The 13,999-nt window shown below is 37.3% G+C and overlaps 1 long non-coding RNA gene across 2 annotated transcripts; it reads right to left on the bottom strand.

Moving 5' to 3' along the window:
* Positions 1-8,876: 8,876 nt before the first annotated feature.
* Positions 8,877-13,453, bottom strand: LOC114821324 (uncharacterized). 2 transcript variants are annotated; one of them, XR_003768740.2, is made up of 5 exons: positions 12,956-13,453; positions 10,102-10,894; positions 9,773-9,879; positions 9,421-9,483; positions 8,877-9,076 (listed from the first exon to the last, which is right to left on the bottom strand). It is a non-coding gene; the product is annotated as an uncharacterized lncRNA (long non-coding RNA). The 2 variants fall into 2 exon arrangements; XR_003768741.2 differs by lacking the exon at positions 9,421-9,483.
* Positions 13,454-13,999: the final 546 nt, after the last annotated feature.

Below are 13,999 nucleotides of genomic sequence, written 5' to 3'. Positions count from 1 at the left end.
ATGGCACACATAATGCTCTAAGGAAGAGGACTAGACAAGTCGAGCAATTAGCAGGGCTACAGATGGGCCTGCAGATAAAGATTTTTTCCCTTATGAGCCCCATCTCTGCAAAATTCTTTTAAGCCTTGTCACACATATTGTGGATTTTTATGAAAATATGCACATGCTGTTGCTCTCAAACTTCACTGCATGACTCTTTCTTCTGCTATAACAAAACCATTATAAATGGTTTGTTTGTGATACCTTTTTCTTCTCTGTTCGCATTTATTTTGTATGGTTAATGTTGTATCAAGTTACTAATTATTTAACGTTTGAGCACTCATGCATAGTTTGGTGAGAGTAGTTTAGCAAATATTTCTTTAATATTGTAGATATTTCTTACCTGTTTTCCCTTTGGGTTATGATACTTTTCTTGGTTAATAAGTAGTTAGGAATATTATGAAAAATTTAGGATTTCCCGCAAATTAGGGTTTTATGTTTTCTGTTTAACCCAACTTATGGAGATATATTTTGCAATCTTTCTTAGTATTCAATCACTAAACTTCGAGGGTTTTTTTCAGTTCCTAATGAATTTCAAATTTCTATATTCTAACTTAGAATATTTTAATCGATTTCCATGTTATTATATCACATTGCGTCAATTTTACTGATAGTACACATTTTTATGTGCAGTGAAAAACAATGGAAAACAAATTTGTACACGAGTATGGGCAACATGAGCCACAGGCACAGCAACCTTGCTTGCTCTTTCCTACTCAGTGTCTCAGACTCCAATTGAAAAGCGTAGATTCGTATAGAGGTTGTTAGACGAAGTCAACATGCAGTTCCATCCACCGTGCTTTGAGAAGTCCACCTTGATTTGAGGAGTTCAGTTTAGTTTGAAAGTGCTATTTGATTAGGGTTCCTTGTTTGTAGGATATAATTTTCGAATATGTGTAAATTGTTGCTTTTCTGATTTGTATTATTTGAATTTCAAACTTCCTTGTAAATAGGGTTTTCAACTCTCTGATGTAATCGTGAAGCAATTATAAATACAAGCATCCCATGATGCGAAAATTAACTTAACACACAAATTAAACCCTCTTGTTGTCAAATTGTAGTATAAATGCAAGTAGGGATCGTTCTAAACCGGGGATTAGGAGGGCTTGCTAAAACCTCTAAACTGACTTAAAAACATATAAACAAAGTTAAAAACACTAAACTAGACTCAAAGAACTTAAAACAAACTCAAAGGACTCAAAACAAGCTAAAAACGCTCAAATCTGCCTAAAAACACAAACTAGGCAGATTTGGACTCTAACACACTTTTGGCACACCTAAAAACACAAATCAAAACAGATTTTAACTAATAAAACACTTTAAAGTAAAGGGGGTTTTGGTTTTGACAAATTTGAAAACAAAACAAGTAAATTAAAGAACTAATGAAATCTGCACGAATTTGAGTAAATTGAATGGATGGAAGGCTAGCTAGGAGGTTCTTCTCCACACATGACATACTTACACATAAACCAATTTTCAGTTGTTCTTTTGATCAATCATGAAACTCAACACGCCATGTTAATTAAGTCCGCTTAAATTAACTATCAAGTTCTCCTTAAGTTATTGAATTGGATGGGAAAACGCATACAACAATTCAAGCATTCTTCAAACGTTCTTTACGTGAACAACACAATAAAGATACAATCAAAGATCATTAAGCATTATGAAAACTATAAGTTTTGACGAGGCATTCGTTACTATGATAAGCATGAAACTCCTGCCAAGAATTTATTTAACGTGATCGTTTATAAGCGACCTCCACTACTTGTGAATATAAGTTTGTAACTATTAGGTGAAACTCCCTTATACTCTAACATCATATTCATGCATGCAAACTAAGTGTGCACTCTTAATAAACATACACGAATAAGTTATCAATCAAGCAGTTAAACAAATTGAATTCACAACTTATGAAATCACAACTGAAGGTAATCAAATCATATTGCAAGCATGAACATGGAATTCCCCCTAGCTAAGGGGGGTTTAGTTCCTCATACTCACAAAGCAAAGATAAACAAATTTAGACATTGAAAACAAAAGAATGAAAACACCTAAAAACGCTCCAACAATCCAACTTGAATGGCAAGCACGTCCAATGGTCTTCCTTCTTCTCTTTGTTGCGGCACAAGGTGTGGTTTGATGGATGGGTGGTAAATTATGGTGGTGGATGGATATAGGTGAGTTATGGTGAAGGGTGGATGGGTGGATTGTGTTCTCCCGGCCAAGGAATGAAAGTGTAAGTGTATGGAGTTGTGAGATGTGAATGTAGTGTCTTTTGATGGATCTTTTCTCTTCCCCTTGTTATGGTGAAGGGTGGATGTATTTATAGGCTAGGGAGAGGACTACCATCTAATTAAGGTGGTAGTGGTGTATGTTGTGGTAATGAGTGGATGTAATGGGTGTAGTGGTGAATGTTTGGTAATGAGTGGATGTAATGGGTGTAGTGGATGAATGTTTGGTAATGAGTGGATGTAATGGGTGTAGTGGATGGATGTTTGGTAATGAGTGGATGTAATGGGTGTAGTGGGTGAGTGTATGTAATGGGTGTAGTGGGTGAGTGTTTGGTAATGAGTGGATGTAATGGGTGTAGTGGGTGAGTGTTTGGTAATGAGTGGATGTAATGGGTGTAGTGGATGGATGTTTGGTAATTGTAGGTCAACACACTTGCACACAAACATGTTGATTTCTAGCCTTCAAATCTTCAAAAATGTCCATCCTCATGTCTCCAAGCTTGCACTATCCAATCTTGGCCCAAAAATGCTCCAAAATGCTCCAAATAGCACTTTGTTGCTAACTTTGTTATTTGAACCTACAAACACATGAAAATAGCTTAAAGTACTAAAATAACTAGAATTAAACTAAGTAAATGCCAAGAAACAAGCTAACTAAGTTGCATAAATATGCTCCTATCATCCCACAGTTGAATGGGTATGCAATCAAAGTGAAAAACTTGAGTCCTGTACGTTTTATATGGTTTTTAGAGCTTTTTTAGTCTAACGACAAAGATCCTAGTCTGTCATTCTTCCCATCCACGCTTCCATGGCTGAAAATAATGTTTCCACTGTTAACTCCTACCCTCAAAATACCACATTCCAGCCCATCTCCATTGTTGTGAACATCAAACTAGATAGAACCAACTACCTACTGTGGTTGGCTCAAATGTTTCCTATTCTGAAAAGTAGGGACTTGATGGGGTATGTCAATAACTGTAAGTTTTATATGGTTTCTAGAGCTTTTTTAGTCTAACGACAAAGATCCTAGTCTGTCATTCTTCCCATCCACGCTTCCATGGCTGAAAACAATGTTTCCACTGTTAACTCCTACCCTTAAAATACCACATTCCAGCCCATCTCCATTATCATGAACATCAAACTAGATAGAACCAACTACCTACTGTGGTTGGCTCAAATGTTTCCTATTCTGAAAAGTAGGGACTTGATGGGGTATGTCAATGACACGCTGTTGTGTTCCCCAAAACAGGTTGCTAAATCCACCACTGTGAACCCTGCGTACACAACTTGGGTTCAACAGAATCAAATGATCCTCAGCCAGATAAATAGATATCTGACTGCGTCTGTCTTGTCTGTGGTGGCAAGCAAATGAACTGCTCGAGCTACCTGAGAAGCTTTTGAGCAAAGGTATGCATTTACCTCCCAAAATCGAATTTTCTTTCTAAGAAATGAATTGTTGGAGACCAAAAAGGGTGATCTATCTGTGGCTTATTACCTGGATCGCATGAATGCGATAGCTAACAACCTTGCTCTTGCTGGGCAACTTGTGAGTGATGAAGAACTTGTTCATATTGTGTTGAACAATCTAGGACTAACGTTCGAGATGACTATGAGTGTTGTACAAGTTCGTGATACGCCTATCACGTATCCAACTCTTAAATCACTGCTACTGATTACAGAACGAAGTATGGCTGAACAAAATGTTCCTTTGGTGGAAGAAGCTAATGTTAATGCCTTTGTGGGTTCCAGAGGCCGTGGTGGTCATCCTCGTGATGGTGGGTGAGGCAACTCTTCCAATCGTGGAACACCTCAAAGAAGGTACAACCCTCGTAATAATAACAAAAATCACAACAACCAAGGTAATGGCGAAATGATGACTTACTGTGGTGATAAAATCGTTTGTCAAATTTGTGGCAAACCAGGTCATCCTGCACTTTACTGCTACCAGCGTATGAATACTGCCTTTGAAGGAAGGATTCCTGCCAAACGCTTCTCGGTGATGACCTCATCTTCCATCACCCTTAATAAGCAGCAGAATGGTTCTTGGCTCATCGACACAGGTGCCAACGCACACATCACTCCAGAAATTCATAATTTGGCCAATCCCAAGGAGTATACTGGTAATGATGGTGTAGGAGGTGTAGGTAATAATTCTGGTATCTCTATTGCACATTTTGGCTCAAATCAACTTGATACTAATGCTTGCATCTTGCTTTACGTGATATTCTTCATTGTCTTTTTGCATCAACCAATATCATATATGCTCATAGGTTTACCTTAGATAATGATTATTACTTACTAATATTTCAACATTTTTTCCTTGTTAAGGACCTCAAGACACGGAAGACGCTTTTCTGAGAGAGATGTGAGAATGGGTTGTACCCATTTCCAAATGGCAGTGGACATCTCAAGCATACTGTTTCTGCATATGTGGGAGTTAAGGTATCGGTTCAAAGGTGGCATGCTTGTCTTGGCCATCATGCAAAATAAATGGGTGTTTAAAATTAAACGACAAGCAGATGGCACTATTGAGCGTCATAAAGCTCGATTAGTGGTTAATGGATTTCACCATAAGGTTAGCGTGGATTACACAGAGACTTTCAGTCTCTTGGTTAAGCATAACACCATTCGACTTGTCTTAAGTCTTGTTGTGTTGAAGAAGTGGCATGTACGCCAACTTGATGTTCAGAATGCGTTTCTGCATGGCTACTCAAATGAACAGGTTCACATGTGACAACCATCGGGGTTCATTGACAAATAGTTTCCAAATCATTTCTGTAAGTTGCAACGTTCATTTACGGTCTCAAGCAAGCGCCTAGGGCTTGGTTCTAACGTTTCTCAAATTTCTTGCTTCAACTGGGATTCGAAGAGTTTACATATGATTACAGTTTGTTTGCATTTAATAAATAGGGTGTATATCTTATTCTATTAATCTATGTAGATGACATTCTAATCACAGGGAACAGTCATCGTCAGATGGCTCATTTGATTAAGAAACTTGGTAATTTGTTTTCAATGAAGGATTTTGGACCACTGAGTTATTTCCTGGGTATTGAAGTCAAGTATAATGGTGATTCCATGCATCTCTGTTAGTCTAAATATGCCCTGGACCTACTCACTCAAACTAAATTCACAGAAGCAAAGTCTGTTTCCACTCCGGTGTCGTCTGGTCAGAAGTTGAGATGTATCGTTGTGTTGTGGGAGAGCTACAGTACCTCATGATAACTTAGCCTAATTTATCATACATTGTGAATCAGGTGTGCCAGTTTATGTACTCTCCGAAGAACACGCACTGGATGGCAATCAAGAGAATCCTTCGGTACTTGAAGGTTACTTATAATCATGGATTACTATACAAACCAGGAACTGCTAAGTTGACAGCCTATTCAGATGTAGATTATGCTGGCAACTCAGATACTCGTCACTCCACATGTAGTTTCTGTGTTTATTTGGGTTCAAACCTTGTATCCTGGAGTTCAAAGAAGCAGAAGACGGTCTCCATATTGAGTGCAGAGGCGGAGTATAGGCAGTTAGCTTATACTGCAGCTGAGTTATCATGGTTAAGGTATCTTTATAAAGATCTCCATATGCATCTAGTTCAATCAACCATTTGGTGTGACAATATTTCTTTGATTGCCCTTGCGTCCAATCCGGTTTTTCACTTGCGAACCAAGGATTTGGAGGTCGACTACCATTATGTTTGTGAGAAGGTTGTTCGTGGATAACTGTTGGTAAATTATGTGTGTTTCCAGGACCAGCTTGCTGACATTTTCACTAAAGGACTGTCTTCGTCTAGATTTAAGTTACTTGTCCCCAAGCTTTCAGTTGTTCCACCACCTGTTAGCTTGCGGGGGGCTGTTAGACGAAGTCAACATGCAGTTCCATCCACCGTGCTTTGAGGAGTCCACTGTGATTTGAGGAGTTCAGTTTAGTTTGAAAGTGCTATATGATTAGGGTTCCTTGTTTGTAGGATATAATTTTTGAATATGTGTAAACTGTTGCTTTTCTGATTTGTATTATTTGAATTTCAAACTTCCTTGTAAATAGGGTTTTCAAACTCTAACGTAATCATGAAGCAATTATAAATACAAGCATCCCACAGCAGAATGGGTATGCAATCAAAGTGAAAAACATGAGTCCTTTAAGTTTTAGGTAAGCAGTAGTACTGCAGTAATACTATTACGATTTTCACCCAATCATTCAGGCCAACAAGAAAATCAATTATTTTACCCTATGTATGCATGCAGATCTATCTAATTTTCGATTTGGTGAGCAAATTAACAAATTAACAAATTAACGGGAGAAAACCCTACATGCATATATGTGATGGATCACATGTAATTGAGGACGTTTGGGTCCCATTTGTATATAAGACTGTTGTTGTAAGGTGGGTTCATCTCTCCTACAGGCTCACATACAATGATACAACAGAGCATCACAGATCCAACGGCCAACTAGTTGCCAAATGGGAAATGACAATTGGGCATTAGTTAATCATGTAAAGTTATGCAACTATTCTTTGTTGAAAATATCTGCACTTGCGAACAAAATATAAAGACATTTTGACAAGTGACAACCATATTAACTACATATTAACAACTTTAAGTTTCTTCGTGATGACTTAATTCTGGCGACTTTAAGGGGTATTCAAAATTCTTTGGAAAACGATTCCCTCCAAATTGTAATTGCTTTTTTGGACGGCTCTCTCAATACATCTTTGGTTAAACCTAATGTTGAAGATTCCAATTTCATGTTGTCCACAATCACTGATTCACTGGAGGTCACTCTACCCACATACGCCGACAAGCGAATGGTATCGCCCACCATCTAGCGCATTTTGCTTTTCACTGTGATAGCTCTTGTACATGGTTTGAGGATCCACCGGATCTCATTGCCGACCTCTTGCTAGAGGATTGTTTGGGCTAGTCCCTTTACTGGAAGTTTATTTGTACTGTTTCCCTTGATTTATAATGAAGCTATCGTCTCTTTCAACAAAAAAAAAGAAGTTTGCAATTTCAACGATATCAGCAATATCACTGCCATGTCCGCATTGGGAATTATGGTTAATATGATTAATAACAACGTATATAAACATTAAGGTTATATAATAATGTGAATTTGTAATGTTAAGGGAAGTGTAGGTGGTAGTGAACAGGCTGTTTAGTGACCCATACGACAGTGACGACAGAGTCCTATCCCAAGCAATGCATAGAGACAAGCATACCCCTCCTCCCTTCCTGCTGCAATCCCGTCCCGTTCCTACGTACACTTTGTTCCCTTCCAAGCCATAATCACATTCGCCTACTTACACGTCCAACTGTTATTGCGAGATACCCATTGATCCCAGCCCCCACCCACCCCCATCTAAAAACCGTACCCTTCATCCATTGGCTGATACCGTAATACCCTGCAGTAATCTACTTTTCTTTTAACTTAACCCCATCTCCTAATATTAATAATTGTACGTTTTCAACTACCACTTACTAGGCCCAGTCAGCACCCATACGATGACAAAACGAGAGTCGAACTTTTATAGTGTTTAGGTTTAAACATAATTACGAAAGTTAAGATTTTTCTTACGCTACAGGGAAATTTAAGCATCTTTGAGTGCAAGACAAGTTCACAAATAATCCATTCACTCTATTAGGAGTGTAAAATGCCAGTGTTATACAAGATTTAATTTCATAATATAGTTCATATATATATATAGTTGTACATAATAACGTCCTACTAGTTTGGTCTTGTTTATAAGTACGTTTTGAGTTCAACATAATTAGGATGAAGCTTCAGCATAATTAGCATGAAAGCCAAAGTCAAGTTTTGATTTTACGAAACAAAAGTAAGTGATCTTGCATTCATGCTACAAGAGACTCTAATGATGATTGGTAGGTTCTAGAATTTAACTAGTAACAAGAACAAAAAAAAAAAAAACGGTTTGAAGTGGGAGAAAATTAAAAGTAAACAAAGAAAGAAAAGAGGAGTAACAGACTGATACGGTTGAAAATTTGTAAATTGCATGTAAACTGCAAATTTGTAATGAATCAGATCGGGCTCTGGTGAGGGTGATGAGGAATGGATGCTCTCGGATACTCTCTCATGCACCCAACTTGCCATGCATCATATGACGGTATAAGTGACCTTGCAAATATTCATGATGATTTGGAGCCTAGTTCATGTAGGTCCCTTCAATTATCACAATCTTACAATGATAGCAGAACCATCTCATCATTCCCTCTGCCCTTTCTTGTCCTTTCACCTCCGTGCTGCACTCTGCACACACGCTTGGCTGGATGGATCGATCCCACTAACTCAGCTGCCTTGGCTACACTACAAAAAATATGGGCATTGTGCACAACAAATTATTTGTGCCCTTTGAGGCCAAAATGCACTAACATATGTGCCCATAGACCAATGGCAACAATCCAGCAATTATTATATTATGTGTGCCCTCTATGGGTGTTGCCTTTGACCATTGGGCACAATATGGTCCTTGCTACCCAAAAAGCTCAGCACAAATAAGGGTTTTTTGTGCCTCTTTTCTGACACCCATGTCAGACTTTTTCGTTAGCACAAGTTTGTTATTGTGCCCAATAGGATAAATATATATAAAAAATAAATTCAAATAGTAATACCATCAATAAGAAATTATTCATACAGATAATGAAAATAATTCCTAATACATTTTTTCTTCCATGAAAAACTCTTAACTAAATCTAAGAACCTAACAAATACCATTACTGTCGAGTTCCTCGCATGCCAAACAACCCTTAACCACCACAAACAACCTTTAACCCCTGCTCCAGCCTCTGAAAATGAACATGAGTAAGAAATCTATCGAGCAGTAAAAGCAGCGATGCTGATGCATTGCTACTTTCTTTTCAAAGACTATGCAGCAAAGTTTCGACAGAAACACCAACCAAAGTACATAAATATTTTCAATCATTGCCTAAATACACATACCATAAACTTTAACGATTTCTTATGTAAGAGAGTAGATAGCAAGTACTAGTCCTAATTATAATAGTAGAAAGATATACTTTTCGCAGCATAATGCAACAACCAACCAAATTGAGGAAAAGAGCAAAGAATAAGTCAAAAAACAAATAACCAGGCAAGCACTAGCTAATAAATAAGTTTTTTGAAATCTAACCTACTTATAATCAAGTAGTTTTTAGCTTTGATAATGTCTTTCGTGCTTCCACTCGGTAGGGAACTATACAACAATATGAAATATCATTATAATTTATCAATTTATTATAAGTCGGAAGAGAGGAAAGGTAACTTATCAATTCTAATACAAAAAAAAAAAAAAACATGTAGTTACTCTCCAATAATTTGAATAAATTCATAATATCACCTAAACAAAGGGAATCACCAACAGGAAATAATAATACACTTAGCGTAGCATATACAGAAAGAACAAACTTTTATAATCCAATACAACAGAGGAGAAAACATATGCCATTAAAAGAATAAAATTTACCGGAAGGCGAAAACCTAACCTGTTCTGGGATGGAATAATCTGAATCTCAGCGTAGTCCCAAGGTGCACTGGCATCAATTTCCCCTCCATGTTCAATGCGCTTAAAACTGAACCCAAGCAGAGCAACCTGTATGGGAGAAAAGGGAAACATACTTTAGGTATAAAACATTCAGCATTTGAAAATGTAGATTTACAAAAATTCAGCACTTAAATAAACTAAAAGCCTGCGAATTCAGTGTAGTAGATACACATACATACATATACATATAAATATAAATTCAAAGATAAAGAAAAACCAAACAATTTACAAGAGCAAAGAAAATGAAGGGATAAAGAATGAAAGACATACCTCTATCATCTGTGGGAGGACTCATATTTGCTTTATGGGCCTTTCCACCACCTGCTTAAAGATGATTCTTATATAACAACTCCTCCGTCCAAAACAACCAACAATGGAAGCAGAAGATTAATATGGGAAACTACAAGTACTCCTCATAAAAAATACATTTACAAGTGTTCAAGATAAAAAACAAACAAAATTTCTGAGATTTTCCATAAAGCAGTTCACACAACCAACAAGAGGGGAAACTACCACATATTTCCAGTGATGTTCAAGGACCAAAAAACTTTCAAACATTAAAAACTTAAAAATGCATTACTAGGTTGTTCAGTCCCATAATACTTTGCACAAGGTTACATAGCTAGTTGCTCAAGGTTCAAATTCGTTATAGATAAATATTATCATCTTCATTTTGATTCCAATATTCAAGCGCACAGACTAGAGAAGTTTTCTATCCTTTAAGGTTTTGTAACAGACCAAAGATTTTGACCAACTGGAATTACCGCTATTGACAGCGACCAAGGCAAAAACCTGTTGAAATCGGCTGACATAACCCTTAGCTTGATGTTAGTGAATAAAAGACCCACTCGGCTAACAGACTACAATATTCATTAGATACACATTCATTTTGTAGTCAAATAGATACACATTCATTATATAGTCATCAAAACAAATCTAGTTGAATTCAAAACCATTCCCACAATCAGTCGAAAATGACACAAAAAAACAGAGCTAATTAAAATCAATAACTAGAAGTTCCAGATCTGCCATGGAGTAAGGCTACCTCAGCATCTTTCAGAACCTGCAAATTCAAAATGTCTTAATCAAATATATAAAAAGCAAAATCAGGTAAGCAAATACAATAGCTCTGAAGGTTAATATCATAATCCCCTTTTTGTTGCAGAAGCCCTTTGCAAGGTTTGTGCTTTCTTGTGCTTCTTTGGATAAGGACGTAGAGAAGTTCTTGTAGGGGAAATTTTAGTTCGAAGCTAGTTGGAAATTAACAGCATCATATCAAGCAATTTGACGAGAGCATGCAAAAGCTAATTGGAAATAAAATTAACTATAAAGGAAAGATTAGGAGAAAATTTGGAAGAGACTTGAACAAATAAATCATTTCCCACTTTGAATACCAGAGCAATTTGACAACATATCAAAGTACTACCAGTGCTAGTTCATTTGCTTTCTAAGAAACCCCCTTCTCTTTCTAGATTGTAAGTTCATCAATACATTATACATACTACTACCAGTACCAATTCATGCTTTATTTCCTAAACTAAATTACTCTACCAGTCCAACTTTCTTAAAGAATCATTGCCTACTGTACAAATACGAAAAGCCACTCATTGTACAAACAACCTGAATTGTACAAATGCGTTCATAGTGACAAGTCACAAATATGAACAATCAACCTGAATTGTACAATCAACGAGAAATATGAACAAATTTGAGCAAAATGGAATAACAACCTTCCAATTAATTATTGTGCTATGAAAAAGCTGAATAACAGCTTTCCAAAGCCAAATCTACCCTTGGCTAATACATTAAGTAGTACATATTGTAGACATCGAAATTTCGGTAAATAAATGTTGACCGATAAATCAAAGTTTCAACGCTCATGTATTACATAAATTTTACACGTAGAGTGTGTCTAAACAAAAAATCAAAATAAGTTGGAAAAGTCATCAAACAGGACACGTGTCAACACCTGGCAGAAACGACTTATTTCATCTGGAATATTATATTCAAAATTAGGCCTTGGAAATTTCTATAAATAGAAGGGTAATTCATTCATTTAGAGGAATCAAAATCATTAGGCAAAATTCTTGAAGCTCTGAAGCTCTGAAACTCCAAAGCTCTCAAGCATCCAGGTTCCCGAAGAATCAAGAAAGCGTTCTTCGTTCTTCGTTCATCGTTCTTCCAAGATCAAGCCCCGACGGCCCTTGGATTAACAATCACCAATTCAAGATCAAGCCCCGACGACCCTTGAAGAAAGTGTTCTTTGTTCTTCGTTCATCGTTCTTCCAAGATCAAGCCCCGACGGCCCTTGGATTAACAATCACCAATTCAAGATCAAGCCCCGACGACCCTTGAAGAAAGCACCATCGTTCATCATCCGTTCATCCAAGATCAAGCCCCAACGGCCCTTTGGATCAACAACGTCGACAAATCCACACATCCAACCGTTCTTCAAGATTAAGCCCAAAAGCCCTTGAAGATCCTTTCATCACTGTTCTTCAAGATCAAGCCCAAAAGCCCTTGAAGATCCGTTCATCGCCGTTATTCAAGATCAAGCCTTAACGGCCCTTGAAGAAACACTCATCCTTAACATCAAGCCCCAACGGTTCCTTGAAGATCCGCTCAAATCCACCTTCAAAGATCAAGCTCGCGGCCCCTTGAAGAAACTTTCAACAGTTCATCCAAGATCAAGCCTCAACGACCCTTGGATCAACGAAACATCCACAAATCAACACCTTACGGAGATCGAATCAGAGGATCAAGTTATAGAGAGATTGTAACCCAAAATCATCAAATACAAATATTTGTTTTTGCACGTTGTTCTTGTCTCTTTCGTTTCAGGAATTTTCCGTGTTCACACATATACAACTCAATATTTGTTAATTCATAAAAATAGCCAATCACCTTCCAGTCTAAACCTATTCGAAGTTACAGCAGGTCACTTTCCATTCGAAGCAAAAATGGGTCTGTTTGAATCTGAACCAGATAAAATCCCCATTTGATTATAACCCAAAAGAGAAAAAAGCTCAGTTCCCTTGTGTTTCAAACGAACCCTAACCCTAAAATTAATCACAAAATATTAACTAAATTAACCAATACAAGTTCTAAATTGTTGCCATTTTACCTGGAACGAAGTGGAGAGGAAGGAATCGCATTATGCAAGCACTGAACTGAAAGGGAACTGGGGATGAGAAGAGAGTTGAGGCCGACTGATTTGCAGATTATGTGTGAATGAGAAGGATTTTTTTTGCAGATTCTGTGAGAATGTGTGAACTCAACTGAAGACTTGAGTTGAGACCCATCGATTCGCAGTGTGTGTGAAATTTGAAGGGGAAGGATTTGCAAATTATGTTTCTGCATGAGATGTGAACTCGACTTGAGAATTGAGATGAGAGGTGAAAGAGACAGAGAGAAGGAAATAGAAAAATTTGGGGAAAATATAAAGAGAGAGAGAGAGAGAGAGAGAGAGAGAGAAAGAGAGAGGCTAGGGTTGAAGAGAGGCTAGGTTCGATTGGGAAGGGGAAAGCCAAAGAGAGAAGAGAGGCAAAGGAATTGAGGAGAGGCTGAGTTTGAATGGGGAAACACAGAGAGGCGGAATGAAGGAAATGAGGAGAGAGTGAGGCGTGAAGTTTGAGGAAAATGTTTTCTTATTTTGTTTAAAACATTATTTTAAACAAAGGGCACAAAAAATATACTTTTACTTTAAATATATTAAATTACAAGACACAATAACATTTATGGTGTCATTGCAAATTAATAAAAAATTTCCATTGCTGACATTAAAGGCACAAAATTCATGGCCTTGTGCCCAATAATGAGTTTGCGTCCACTTTTCTTAACATTGCGCACAATTCATGGTGCCCATTACGAAATGAGCACTGTTCCACCTTATTGGTGTTTAAACAGACACAAACACCTCATTTGTGTCCCTAATTTTGTGCTCAAAGGCCATTTTTCTTGTAGTGCTACATGCTTGCTTTGTACTGGCCATTACTACAAGAATACCAAACTTACATAAGATCCCACAAGTATGGTATTTCAAGTTAATTGAAGTATTGTCATGTGAAGAAGGTAAAACACACACATGAACATGGCATGAGTCTCAGTTAAGATCTTAACAGGCATCTAGTAGGTCATGTTTGCGATAATTACACTGTCATAATTTAAT

The sequence above is a fragment of the Malus domestica genome, chromosome 15 (assembly GCF_042453785.1).
Source record: "Malus domestica chromosome 15, GDT2T_hap1".
NCBI lineage: Eukaryota > Viridiplantae > Streptophyta > Magnoliopsida > Rosales > Rosaceae > Malus > Malus domestica.
This window is presented reverse-complemented; position numbering and strand designations above follow the sequence as displayed.